This window comes from Ranitomeya imitator, chromosome 5 (genome assembly GCF_032444005.1).
Source record: "Ranitomeya imitator isolate aRanImi1 chromosome 5, aRanImi1.pri, whole genome shotgun sequence".
Taxonomy (NCBI): Eukaryota; Metazoa; Chordata; class Amphibia; order Anura; family Dendrobatidae; genus Ranitomeya; species Ranitomeya imitator.
Genome location: NC_091286.1, coordinates 703,571,071 through 703,584,756, shown reverse-complemented (window position 1 = coordinate 703,584,756; position 13,686 = coordinate 703,571,071). Strand labels below are relative to the sequence as shown.

Below are 13,686 nucleotides of genomic sequence, written 5' to 3'. Positions count from 1 at the left end.
TTAATCTCACCAAATCCACAATTTTCCCCCTCTTCCTCCCCCCCCCCCCCTTCAGATTCAAATTCAATCTCAATATGCTTTTATTTGGGCTCCCTTGGGCTTTACATATCTGGGCATCAAGATTACTAGGCTAGATAACATAGTTCGAGTAAATTGCGAAGAAACTCTTTCGGAGGTCAGGAGGGGCATGGAGCAAATATCAAGCGCGTCTCTCTCGTGGATGGCCCGCATACAAACGGCGAAAATGCTATTCCTCCCCAAAATAATGTACCTCTTTCGGTGCCTTCCCCTTTTTATCTCCTCGAAGTTTATTTCGGCTTTTCAATCTTTGATAGACCGATTTATCTGGAATAAGAAGCCCCATAGGGTCAGGCGTCGGATTATGTCCCTTCCGTACTCTGCGGGGGGGTTGGGAGCTCCTGCGGTCCAGGCGTATTACAGGGCGGCGATCCTTGAGCCCCTTAAAATATGGTGGGAGGGGAACTCATGTTTGCCCTGGTTTCTGATTGAATCCCATTTTGCTCCCCAAAACTCGCTTAGATTGCTTTTGGAGCTCCAACTACTTCAAGTTCCTCCTGTGGGCCCCTGTCTCCGTTCTATTAGGAACGCATCTAAACTATGGGCGCTCCTTAGCACTTCTCTCCTAACATTCATGTTTGACTATGTCTCTTTGCAGGCTGTGGAGTGTGCCATTGTCCACATTTCTCTTGCCTCCTGGACGAGACGTGGGGTGCACCGGGTGGCGGACCTTTTCGGCTCGGACGGTCTCTTGTCGTTTGAGGACCTTGCAGGGAGATTTTCCCTCACTGGGTCTGACTTCTTTCAATACCTGCAGATTCGCAGCTTCCTCAGACCGTGGCGGTCATTCGGTGCACCCCCGCCTCTGACAGAGGACCCGGCCCATAGATTCTTCAGACCATCCACCATTGTGCCACATGGCATCTCCATAATTTATAAAGCCCTCATTTCATTTGGTTCTACTGACAAACTTCCTTTTATGTCTTCCTGGGAGTCAGCGTTGGGCTTTGAGGCTTCCCTGGAGGATTGGCAATTTGCTATGGTACACCCTTCTAGGTTCTCGTCTTGTTTGGGCCACTTGGAGCAGGTGAAAAAAATTCAGCTCCATTGGTACCTCACCCCCGCCCGATTGGCGAGGGTTTTCCCGGCTACCTCTCCGCGCTGCTGGAAGGGATGTGGCGCCCTTGGGTCCTCCTCTCATGTCTGGTGGTCGTGTCCGCAGGTCCGGGTCTTCTGGCGTGAGGTAGAGACTTTGATTGAGGATCTGATCCGTATTCCCCTTGTTCTGAGTGGCCAACTCGCTGTCCTGGGCATCTCCCTCATCGATCTCCCTGCCCCCCTGCGCCCCATAGTTTCTAATATCCTAGTGGCTGCTAGGCAATGTATCGCGAAGCATTGGAAGACCTCCGTTTCCCCCTCCAGAGCAGAGCTGATCTCCAGGATTGATTTACATTTTTGTTATGAGGTCATAATGGCAGGGGGTCTATCGAAAAGAGCTAAGGTCCTCTCGTGGTGGGACCCTTGGACGTCCTCGCCATTTGTATCTCAGTCTGCTCTTTCCCTTATTTAAACTGTTTGCTCCTACAATTCTGCTCTTGTTTTTTGGTTTTCTGTTTATTTTTTTTATCCTCTATGTGACACTGTATTTATGTATTTTGTATTGATTACATTGTGGTCCTTAATACGGTATGCATTGGATTTTTCCCCTGATCCCCCCCCCCTTCCCTCCCCCCCACCTTCCCTTTTCATTCTGATATGTTGTTTATTGTGAAAAATGTTCAATAAATACTGATTGGTTAAAAAAAAAATAAGAATGGATTGTCTGAGCTCCTGGGATCCGCCCATGAAGGGGGGGGTAGGGGTCACACCTTCTATTCAATGGTTGGGTCCAGCAGAAGATTCTAGACTGGTTGGCTCCACTTAGTCTATTCATTGTGTGCATTTGACTAGCCACCTGCTGTGAGGAAGAATGGCTATTCCTTCCCTAGTGGTGTGGACAAAGCTTAATTACATTAGAGCTCAGGGCTGCAAGTATTGGGGGAAGGAGACAGGTTAGTTACATACACCCCATGACATTGCAAAATGTACATGTCACGATATGGTATGAAATATCATATAAGTTTAGTTGCTCTTCAGCTCATGAGGTGGGCTAAACCCCCCCTTCACTAGCTGACTACTTGTTTCTCTCTGGGCTACAGACTGTATGCTAGAAGGGGGTTTTATTGCCCTGGGGTCGTAAATTCCAGGCTCAGAGGAAAGTCCCTCACCCCTCCCACCTTCACCAGTTAGAAATGGAAAAATGGCTCCAAAAATTCATGAAAGATTCTTTGTTTAGTTTTTGTTAGATATTAGGCAAATGATTTAAGCTAGAAATACAAAAATATATATTCTTATCCTCACTCGGTGTATCTACACATCCCGCAAAACACGGGCTTTTAACTCCATCTGGTAAAGAAGTAGGGATTTCTCTGTAAATATGTATCCCAGATAGGACATATTTGATCTCATTAGAATGCTCACGTTAATCCGAGATGAATGATAGGTTTGGTCTGACTCTGTCATGTGTTGTAGCGAAGTTATAGCAAGTAGATACATTTAAGATCGAAGTACTCAGAATGTAGAGAGAGGAGGGTCTGGATAAGCCAGCCCTTCTGTGATGTCAAAGCCTTAAGGTATTAAGTGTCTGGCAGGCTCCCCAGCTCAGTCTCTCTGCTTGATTTCTTCTTCTGGACTTCTTGTCCTATTGTCCTGGAAGAGCTGAGTACATCCCATGGACTGGGATGTATGGAAACTGCACTAGCCTGGGGTGTCCGCCATGCTTTTAACATGTGAGTGTTATCTTTTCTCATTTATTCCCTTTATGTTATAATTACCCTTGTACATATTTGCAATTGTCTCATTTATAACATCTTTATAAAATATTTTTGATAAAGCACTGCCTAATTTTTTATGGGATATAATATTATACGTTAGTCCGTTCTCCTGTTCTAAACCGTACCCTAAGTCTCTTGAAGGGAAAATACGCTACTGTTACTGTTGTGTTGGGTTAGCTTCGGACCCGTTTAATCGAAGCTGGTGGCGGCGATACCGTGTGCAGACTGTTGAGTGATGCTGCAGTGACTGCGGCGTTGATAATTATTGTTCCTGCCTGAGTGGGAGTAGTTATTGCGTCGCTGCAGCGTGCCCAATAGTCAGTACATAGCAGGCAGCCTTTCTGGCGACTAATTACCCAGGGTGCAGTACCTAATCTGACCTGAGAGTAAGGGGGCGCCAGAGAGCTGCAAGTGTTAAGTGGAACTGTAAGCGGGGTATACATAAATCCCTGCAGTTCGTGGTATATAGAAAAGCAGTGGGATACCTAGAATAAGCCCCTGCTGTAAACTAAGAGGTCAATAGCCCTGTGTGTGTTCTTTCATCACATCGTGGAGTGGAGGGATAACTAAGATAAGCCCCCCTGCACATGTGATAGCCGTCTGTTGGCCTAAAGTCACCTCAATCCGTGACGTAGGGGTGACGGTCACGGTGGGAATCCTGACCAATTGGTGACAGCGGTCAGGGGAATCGTGACAATTGGTGGCAAGGCGGTGGGATATCTTAGAGCATTAGTGATTTGGTTTGAGCAATCATTCCCCTCACTAAAAACTTGCAGAAAGTTCTTGCGAGGACTCTGCGCAAATAAGTTTGGAGAACGAACTCAGTGTTTTATTAGTCTTGAGACAATTGTGTACGGGTAATTATCCCCTCCCTTTCTCTTCGTTTTTCTATCCTATCTTTTATTTGGCAACCATGGTTGTGCGGGGAGAAACCTTCTATGAGCAGCAGACGAGAGACACCCTTGTTGCCTTATGCAAGTCACAGCACATTGACTTTGCGGGCAAAAACAAAGCCCAACTGGTCGCAGTTCTGGTGCAATGGGAAGCCGACCAAGCCAGGTCACAGAGCCCAGAGGCCGCAGAAGCCAGCACAAGCGAACATGGTGCTGCAGGAGAGGTCCAACCACTGAATACGGGCCCTACTGGCAACCAGGGGGGTGCAGACCTCCTCCTGCAGCTGGCTCTGCAACAATGCTCCGCAGATGACCTAGAGAGACGTCTGCAGCTGATCCAGCAATACCAGGAGCGAGCCGAGAGAGGCCCAGGCCCAGCGAGCCGAGCGGGAGGCTGAGAGAGCCGAGCGGCAAGCCCAGCGAGAACATGAACTGGAGATGCTCCGGCAGGGGGGGATGCCCTCCACCGCCCAGAGACGTGAGCCCAGCAGCGCTCAGATACCTAAGCCCCGGCCCGATCACTTCCCTGTTATGGAGAAGGACGGGGACTTGGACACTTTTCTGCGGGCCTTTGAGAAAGCCTGCAGACAGTACCGGCTGCCTACAGATGAATGGGCACGATACCTGACACCAGGGCTGAGAGGTAAAGCTCTGGAGGCGTTTGCTGCCCTCCCTCAAGAACAAGATGGTGACTATGAGGCCATCAAGCAGGCTCTGATGGCCAAGTACCAGCTTACACCCGAGGTGTACCGTAGAAAGTTCCGGACCCTCCAACGTGGCCCACACGACAGTTACAGTGATGTGGTGCATGGACTGGGGACCCACTTTGACCAGTGGACCCAAGGACTGTCAGTGACCACCTTTGCGCAGCTGCGAGACCTGATGATCAAAGACCAGTTCTTTCATCTTTGCCCAGCTGAGGTGCGACAGTTCGTGATGGACAGAGAACCCAAAGACGTGACGAAAGCAGCGCAGATTGCCGATGCCTATTAGGCCAACCGTAGATCGGAAGTGCGGAAGCCAGTCACCACCAGCTGGAGAGGGGGTAAGCCTGCAACCAACGCCAGTACCCCTGCCAGCCAGCACACCAGAGGTCCTGGCCCTGTGGCCAACAACACCAGACCTACCACCGAACCTCGCCAGTGTTACTACTGCAAGCGGCCTGGGCATATCAGTACCTTCTGTCCAGACAGGCCAAAGAACCCCCCAGCCAAGGCCCCAGGGCCTAATGCAGCAGTTCTTTTGGTGGGTGGTGTGGTTGGGAGGGTGTGTGACAACGTACAGCCCATCACTGTGGGGGGCCATGTTGCTACAGGCCTCAAGGACACCGGGGCTGAACGAACCCTCATCCGACCCGAACTGGCGGCCCCTGAAGAAATCATTCCGGGGAAAACCCTAACTGTCACTGGGATTGGGGGCATCAGCTGTCCCTTACCGATGGCCTGGGTTTTTATTGATTGGGGTGCCGGGAGCGGGGTGAAGGAAGTGGAAGTGGGGCTGTCTGATAATTTGCCCACTGATGTTTTATTGGGGACTGATTTGGGGAGGATGGTTGCATACTACGTCCCTGACACCCCTCCCCAATCTACTAATGAGGGTAAAGTTAACCCTGATGATGATGATGATGGGAAATCGCATGTGTTACCTGACCATGCTTTATCTTGTAATGATGCATCTAATAACCATTTTTTCCCTAGGATTGATGGTGAAAATGTTGTACCTGTGCCAGCTGAACCTGATAATGATTTTTCTGTGAAGGTTAATGTGTCCATAGGTACAGGCGTGCCCAGCCACGTCGCTCCGCGGAGTGAGACGGCTGAGGAACCCCTAATAGGGGCAAGTGTCGGTGCTACAGGAAATGGGGAGATGCATGGGAATCGTGAGGAAGGTGACGCCATGAAAGTGACCAGTGCCACCGAGGAAGGTAACTGGCCCATAAGTAGCACTGCCCCTGGAGTGTTGGGGGTGGATGGGGAGGTAGAACCCATAGCAGCATCGGCTGATGGGCCTGTAGAAATCCCCGGGGAGACAGCCTACGTAGCTGCTGTCACCCGCAGTCAGAGTGCCCGGAACGCAGATAACTGCCTTCCGGACCCTCCTCAGTCATCACTGTGACTGAACCAGAGGTGGACCCAGAGCAGGTCCAAGAGGGTTCCCGTGGGGAGGGACCCTGACGTCGCTTTTGGCTTCCCCTAGCCAGGAGTTTCAGGCCGCTCTGCACACAGATGCAAGCCTAGAGAGTTTGAGACAACTTGCCGGGACGCACTTCTCCGAGGCTGATAAGGAGAAGGTGTTCTGGGAACGAGGAAGGTTGTACCGGGAGACAGTACCCGGAGAATCACAAAAGGAGTGGTTGAGGGAAAGACAGCTGGTCGTCCCGCAGCAATTCCGGGGTGAGTTGTTGCGGATTGCCCATGAGATCCCGCTAGCTGGACACTTGGGGATCAGCAAAACTAAGGCCCGGCTGTCTCAACACTTCTATTGGCCTAAGATGGGGACAGATGTGTCAAACTACTGCTGCTCCTGTGTCACCTGTCAAAGGGTGGGGAAAGCGGGGCCTGCTATTAAGGCTCCCCTGATCCCTTTGCCAGTGATAGAGGAGCCTTTCCAGAGGATCGCGGTGGACATTGTGGGCCCGCTGGCCGTCCCCAGCAGCTCTGGAAAGCAATATATCCTTACTGTGGTAGACTACGCTACCCGGTACCCAGAGGCAGTAGCTCTGTCGTCAACTAGGGCAGATAAGGTGGCGGATGCCCTGTTGGCTATCTTTTCACGTGTAGGGTTTCCCAGGGAAATGCTTACTGATCAAGGGACCCAATTTATGTCTCGCCTAATGGAGGCTCTCTGTAAGAGAATGCAGGTGAAGCACCTGGTATCGAGTGCGTATCACCCACAGACCAATGGCTTGTGTGAATGCTTCAATGGTACCCTCAAACAGATGCTACGCATGCTGGTTGAGACTCAAGGGCGCGACTGGGAGCGGTACCTCCCACACCTGCTGTTCGCTTACCGAGAGGTTCTGCAGGCCTCGACGGGGTTCTCCCCCTTCGAGCTCCTGTATGGCAGGCGAGTCCGGGGACCCCTTGGGTTGGTAAGAGAATCCTGGGAAGAGGAGCCGAACCCTTCTGAAGTGTCCATAGTGGAGTATGTCATGCGCTTCCGTGACAAGATGCAGACCTTGACGCAGTTGGTGCATGACAACATGACGCAGGCTCAGGCTGATCAGAAGCACTGGTACGACCAGAACGCCCGGGAGCGGACCTACCACGTGGGTCAAAAGGTGTGGGTGCTGGTCCCCGTACCAACGGATAAGCTTCAGGCAGCCTGGGAGGGCCCGTACGTCGTCCACCAACAGCTCAACCCGGTCACGTACGTGGTCACGCTTGACCACGCTCGGGGTAGGCGAAAGGCCTTTCACGTCAACATGATGAAGGCTCATCACGAACGTGAACCTTTCGTCCTACCGGTCTGCAGCTTACCCGAAGACGGTGAGGAAGACACCCTCCTGGACTTGCTGGCCCAAGCCAAGGCCAATGGGTCCATCGAGGATGTGGAGGTAAGCGCCTCGTTAACTGAACCCCAGCGGGTGCAGTTGCAAACCACACTGGAACCCTTCCGGGTCGTGTTCTCCAACCGACCTGGGAGGACTGAGTTAGCAGTCCACGAGGTGGACACCGGGAATCACGCCCCACTACGGCGAACACCCTATCGAATCTCTGACCAGGTGCAGCAGATTATGCGCCAAGAGATTGATGAGATGTTACAGCTGGGGGTGATTCGACGGTCAAAGAGTGCGTGGGCCTCACCTGTAGTTCTCGTGCCAAAGAAGGACCGGACCACCCGGTTCTGCGTGGACTACAGGGGACTCAACGCCATCACAGCCTCTGACGCGCACCCCATGCCGCGCATCGAGGAGCTGCTTGAGAAGTTAGCTGGCGCAAAATACCTGATATAATGGATTTGAGTAGAGGATACTGGCAGATTCCCCTGAGCCCCGAGGCGCAGGAGAAGTCCGCCTTTATCACGCCCTTCGGACTGTACGAGTCCACAGTCATGCCCTTCGGCATGAAGAATGCCCCTGCCACTTTCCAGCGGATGGTCAACCTCCTGCTTCAGGGACTGGAGACGTACGCCGTGGCGTACTTGGATAACATTGCCATCTTCTTTTTTTTTTTAAATCAGATATTTTTAATTAAACCATAAATATTGCACATAAACAATAAAAGGAATACTTTGTTATCTGCAATATACCAGTGTACAATACTTGTTTTTTTTTTAAAAAAAAGGAAAACATATTTAGTCCCAAACCAAACTCCCACCCCCCTTCCCCCCCCCCCTCTAGAGACCTGTCAAGAGTCGACCCCCCCTACTTTGTCATATATAAAAGTACAAGAAAAGGAAGATGATTTGTCAATAAACCTCCCAATGGAGCACAAGGTCTTTTAAATCACATTGATTCAAGCCACGGGTTCCACAGCCTGTCAAAGAGGTCCGCCTTGCTCCTCCTAACGTAGATACTCCTCTCCAAAGCAATGATATGGTCCACTTGCTTCATAAAGTCTCTCCTTGTTGGTGGCTCTTCTCTAATCCAGAATTTGGCAATCCACTTTCGCGCGATAAATAACAGTCTGGCAATAACCACTTTATACATCTTATCAGTTATGATCTCCTCAACATAGCCCAAAACACATACCAGGGGATCACGCGGCACAGTGCAACCATATGCCAGTCCCACTTTATTCAGCACCACCACCCAGAAGGAGGACAACCTGGGGCACTGCCATAACATATGAAGGATGCCCGCATCGGACTGCGAGCATCTGGGGCATTCTGAACTAGATCTCAATCCGGCTTTGAATAACATATCCGGAGTTCTATATGCCCTATGAATAACAAATAATTGTGATAGCCTCCCAGGCTCGCTCATTGATATTTTGGGCACATAGTCCAGTACTGATTCCCAATGATCATTATCAATTGCCCCAAGGTCCGCCTCCCATTTCGCCCTTGCTCTAATAGGGTGTTCCTCCAAGAAAGAGAACAAAAGGAATTCGTATATTCCCGAGATCACCCCCTTCGTGCCACCCCCTACAAGGATAAAATCTAGCATTAGGTCCACCTGTATTTCAACGGGTCCTCTCCTACACTGTGCCCGATGCGCATGTGAAAGACGGCGGTATTGAAACAACTCAGAGTCCGGTAGTAAAAACTCCTCCTGCAATGCCTCAAAATCTCTAATTCTGCCCTGATGTAGAATCTGGCCCATCCGAGAGATGCCTGCCTCCCTCCAATTATGAAATCCTTCCATCTGTCTAAACTCCTGTAGGACACAGTTATTCCAAATGGGTGAGAATCTAGTGAGTGCGTGCACACCCCTAATCCCCTTAACTTTGTCCCAAACCTTATGGATGAGCCTAATGGTACAAAATTTAGAGCCCTTCTCTCGGAAATGTCCCCCCTCCAGACCCTCACTCAACACCTTCGTCCCAATCAGTGATCTCAGGCTGCAAGGTGCCCGCGTCCCACCTACCACATCTCCCCATCCCTTGAAATGCTGGCACTGTGAAGCCAAAAAATACAACCACGGATTAGGCAATGCCACCCCTCCCTCCGTCTTTGGTCTCTGTAGAGTTTCCTGTTTAAATCTGGGGCTCTTTCCACCCCAAATCAATTCCCCAAACAAAGATCTAATCCTCCGAAACCTATTCTGCGATATCCATATAGGGGAGTTGTGCAGCACATAAAGTAGTTGTGGCATCACAATCATCTTTATCAAGTTTATCCTGCCGATTACTGATAAATGTAACTTCCTCCACGCCTGGACCTTAGTACGTATCCTCCGCAGAAGAGGTGCCAAATTCAGTTCCTCAAAGCTAGTCAAAGGGAGAGTGATCTGAATCCCCAGGTATTTAAATTTATCAACTAGCTTCAACCTTGTAGAAGAAACCTCCCCACCACCGTCCCCGCTATCCCCATCTATCAACATCATATTCGATTTGTCCCAATTGATCCTTAGGCCCGAGTAACTACCAAATTCCTCAATAATGGCTTCCGTCTTAACCAGGGTCTCCTCAGAATCCTCCAAGAATAGCAGAATATCATCAGCGTACAACGCTACTTTTTCCTCTGCCTCCCCGTATATAAAACCCCTCACCTCCCGGGAACCTCTGATCTTCGCAGCAAGGGGTTCCACCGCCAACGCAAAGAGCAGCGGGGACAAAGGGCAGCCCTGTCTAGTACCTCTAGACAATGAAAAGGTCTCAGAGAGAGCGTTATTCACTCTAATTTTGGCTACCGGAGAAGAGTACAACAGCTGCACCCATGAAATAAATTTAGGTCCAAACCCCATTCGTTCCAGTACTGACCACAAATAGCTCCACTCCATGCAATCAAAAGCCTTATGGGCGTCTAAGGATACCACAACCCGTCTTCCGACATTGTCAGAGGGGATTTGCAAATTTAAAAATAACCTTCTCAGATTGAGTGCCGTTGATTTGTTGGGCATAAAGCCTGACTGATCCGGGTGAACCAGTCTGTCAATCACCCTGGATAACCTATTTGCCAGAGCTTTTGCCAGAATCTTGATGTCGGCCGTCAAAAGTGAGATTGGTCTATAGGATTCTGGTAGTTGTGGGTCCTTATCGGCCTTAGGTATAACGACCACAATAGCCTCTCTCATTGATGAAGGTAGCTCCCCTCTTTCCAGTGAACTATTATACACCTCCGACAATCTGGCCAACAATGTTTCTTTCAGTACCTTGTACACCTCGGCTGGAATACCGTCCGCCCCCGGAGCCTTACCCCCAGCAACCCCCGCCAAAGCAGCTCCTAATTCTTCCTCCCCAATCGGCTCCTCCAACTCCTCACATTCTTCTCTGCTCAACCTAGGCAGGTCAATCCCCTCCAAGTAACCCATCATGTCCTCAGCCCCCCTCTCCACACTAGAAGTATATAGTTTATCATAGAATTTCCCAAACACTTCCAGAATCTGCTCCCCCCGAGTAGCCAATGTTCCATCCTCCCTCTTAATGGAGTAGACGTGCGAGGAATCCCTTTGTGCGGATGCCACTACCGACAGTAAATGCCCCACCTTTTCCCCCTCCGAATAGAAAGATGCTCTTTGAAAAGCCCGCAATCTCTCCGCCTTTCTCAGATACAATTGATTGACCTCCTGTTGAGCCTTCCTCATCCGACTCTGAGACTCCCTAGAGCATTGGGCCCCCAATGCCGCCTCAGCTTCCTTCAGTTCCTCCAGGACAGCTTGATCCTGTGTTCTAGTCCTAGTCTTGTGTCGTGATATGTCCCGAAACAAAATACCCCTCAAATACGCCTTCATAGTGTCCCATACTACATGGCATTCTGCACTACCCTCATTGATCTTAAAGAACTCCTCTATCTCAGCCCCCACACTTTCCATGTCCAGGAGTTGTAGCCAGGAGGGGTGAACCTTCCATCCCATCTTCCGTGACCCAACCTGTTCTGATAGCTTTAATGAGACCCGCACCGGACTATGATCTGATAGAATCCTAGGATTATATTCCACCCCACTTAGTAATTCGTTCATCCCATCATTACCCAAGGCGACATCGATTCGAGACATAGAACCGTACGTGGTCGAGTAGCAAGAATAAGAATATGTGCTAAAATTGCGAACCCGCCATAAGTCAATCCAGCCTATTTCTCTAAGTTCCCGAAAGGGGTGCCATTCCCATCCCCGCGTAGCGGAGCGTGATTACTCTTATCCCAATGGTCATCAGCAATGTTGTTCACATCTCCCACCACCAAAAAGGGAACCCCGACCCACCCTCTCATATGCTCCAAAATCTCTTGAATTTTCTTGCCAGAATACGGCGGGGGTATATATAGTGAAACAATGCAAATCAAGCGGTTAAAAATTTTACACACTAAAAAACATACTGACCATCCTTATCAATTTTTACTTCAATTTCCTCAAATGGAGTACTTGTATGGACCAAAACAGACACCCCCCTTGCATAATTAGAGAACGTCGAGTGATATGCCCTGCGCACCCATTTTTTCTGTAACATATCAACTTTTTCCTCAACTAAATGAGTTTCTTGCAGGCATATCACCGAGGGCCTCTGTTTCAATAGGTACTGGAATATTGCCGCCCGCTTAGTGGCATCTGCTAGCCCCCTAACATTCCAACTTATAATATTAACATTCCCTCCCATTTCCTTAAAGAAAGATATAAGATGAGTCACCTCTCCCAGGTCTCCACCAATGCCCTCCTCCCCCCCCCCCCCTTCCCACCCCCCACCCCAACAACTAAACCAACCTTCCCCATCTGGAATTCAAAATAACTCAGATACTCCGAACTTTCTTTCTCTATATGAGAATTGAGGGCACTTGATATACCCTAGAGCTAGTTCCTTTACCGTCCATCTCTCCCCCACCCACCGCGATCAATATGAACTATTCATTGCGCCGCCGAACACAGTACTGTAATCATTAGGTATAATTAGGCCAACTTCAACAGTAATATTCAAACAGAGCCCCTCCCCCAAAGAGAGGCAGATCCAGTAGAGTTATAGATCTTCAGAATCAGTCTCAACGGTTCCGATCAGTGCCAATTTTCTTGGCATTGGTGTCCAGCCATTGCGTCGCCTCCTCCGGATTTTGAAAAAATTGAACACGATCCATCGCCACCACCCTGAGCTTGGCTGGGTAGAGCATTGAGTATTTTAGGTCCAGTTCACGGAGCCGTCGCTTGACTTCACCAAACTTCATTCTAAGTTTCTGCACCGATGCCGAGTAATCCGGATAAATGGAGATCCGACTTCCGTTTATGCTCAGGCCATCACTCAGCCTAGCCTTCCTCAGTAGAGTTTCCCGATCCCGGTAGTCCAAAATTTTTGCCAATATAGCTCGAGGGGCAGATCCAGGCGGCAGAGGACGAGTGGGGACCCGATGAGCCCTCTCCACCGAGAAATGGTTGGTAAGGTCTGCTCCTCCCACCGAGTTCTTAAGCCATGCCTCAATATATTCAGTGGGGTTGTTTCCCTCCACCTTCTCCGGCACCCCGATTATTCTTAAATTGTTTCTCCGGGATCGATTTTCCAAATCATCTGTCTTAAATTCTAACTCTGCGATTCGTTGAATATATTTCTTTTCTCTTTTTAACAGTTCGTTTGTCTGGTCCTCCACACTGCCCACACGCTCCTCCACCACCTCCACTCTTTTTTCCACTTTGCGCATAGCAGAATTAAGGGACTTCATTTCAACTGTGAGATCATAACATTGCCATCTTCAGTCCCTCCTGGAAGGAACACCTGCAGCATCTCGAGGAGGTGCTCAGGCGAATTCACCAAGCAGGACTGACTATCAAGCCGGGAAAGTGCCAGATGGGCATGAGGGAGGTTCACTACCTGGGGCACCGGGTAGGCGGGAACACCCTGAAGCCAGAGCCTGACAAAGTGGGAGTGATCGTGAACTGGCCCACTCCCGTGACCAAGAAACAGGTGATGTCCTTCTTGGGCACTGCAGGGTACTATAGGCGCTTCGTACAGCACTATAGTAGCCTGGCAAAACCTTTGACGGACCTCACCAGGAAGAAGCTACCCCACATCGTCAACTGGACAGATGGCTGTGAGGGGGCCTTCCAGGCGTTGAAAACCGCACTGTGCAACGACCCTGTTTTGAAAGCAGTCGACAGCAGTCGACCGTTCTTGGTGCAGACCGACGCCAGCGAGTTTGGCCTTGGTGCCGTGCTCAGCCAGGTTGACTCGGAGGACCAAGAGCACCCCGTGTTATACCTGAGCCGGAAGCTTTTGCCGAGGGAAGTGGCCTACTCCACAATCGAGAAGGAGTGCCTAGCCATAGTCTGGGCCCTGCAGCGCTTGCAGCCCTACTTGTACGGTCACACTTTCACTGTGGTGACC

The 13,686-nt window shown here is 50.1% G+C and overlaps 1 protein-coding gene across 5 annotated transcripts in view; it reads left to right on the top strand.

Annotated features, from left to right (window-relative positions):
• AGBL5 (AGBL carboxypeptidase 5) overlaps positions 1-13,686 on the top strand; it is a 98,964-nt gene that overhangs the window by 58,061 nt on the left and 27,217 nt on the right. The window contains exon 2 of one of the 5 annotated variants that reach the window (XM_069728559.1): positions 5,543-5,708. The exons of the other annotated variants lie outside the window; for them this stretch is intronic. The gene's annotated coding sequence lies outside the window, so the exon portion shown is untranslated. The remainder of the gene's footprint in view (positions 1-5,542; positions 5,709-13,686) is intronic. 5 annotated transcript variants of the gene reach the window in all.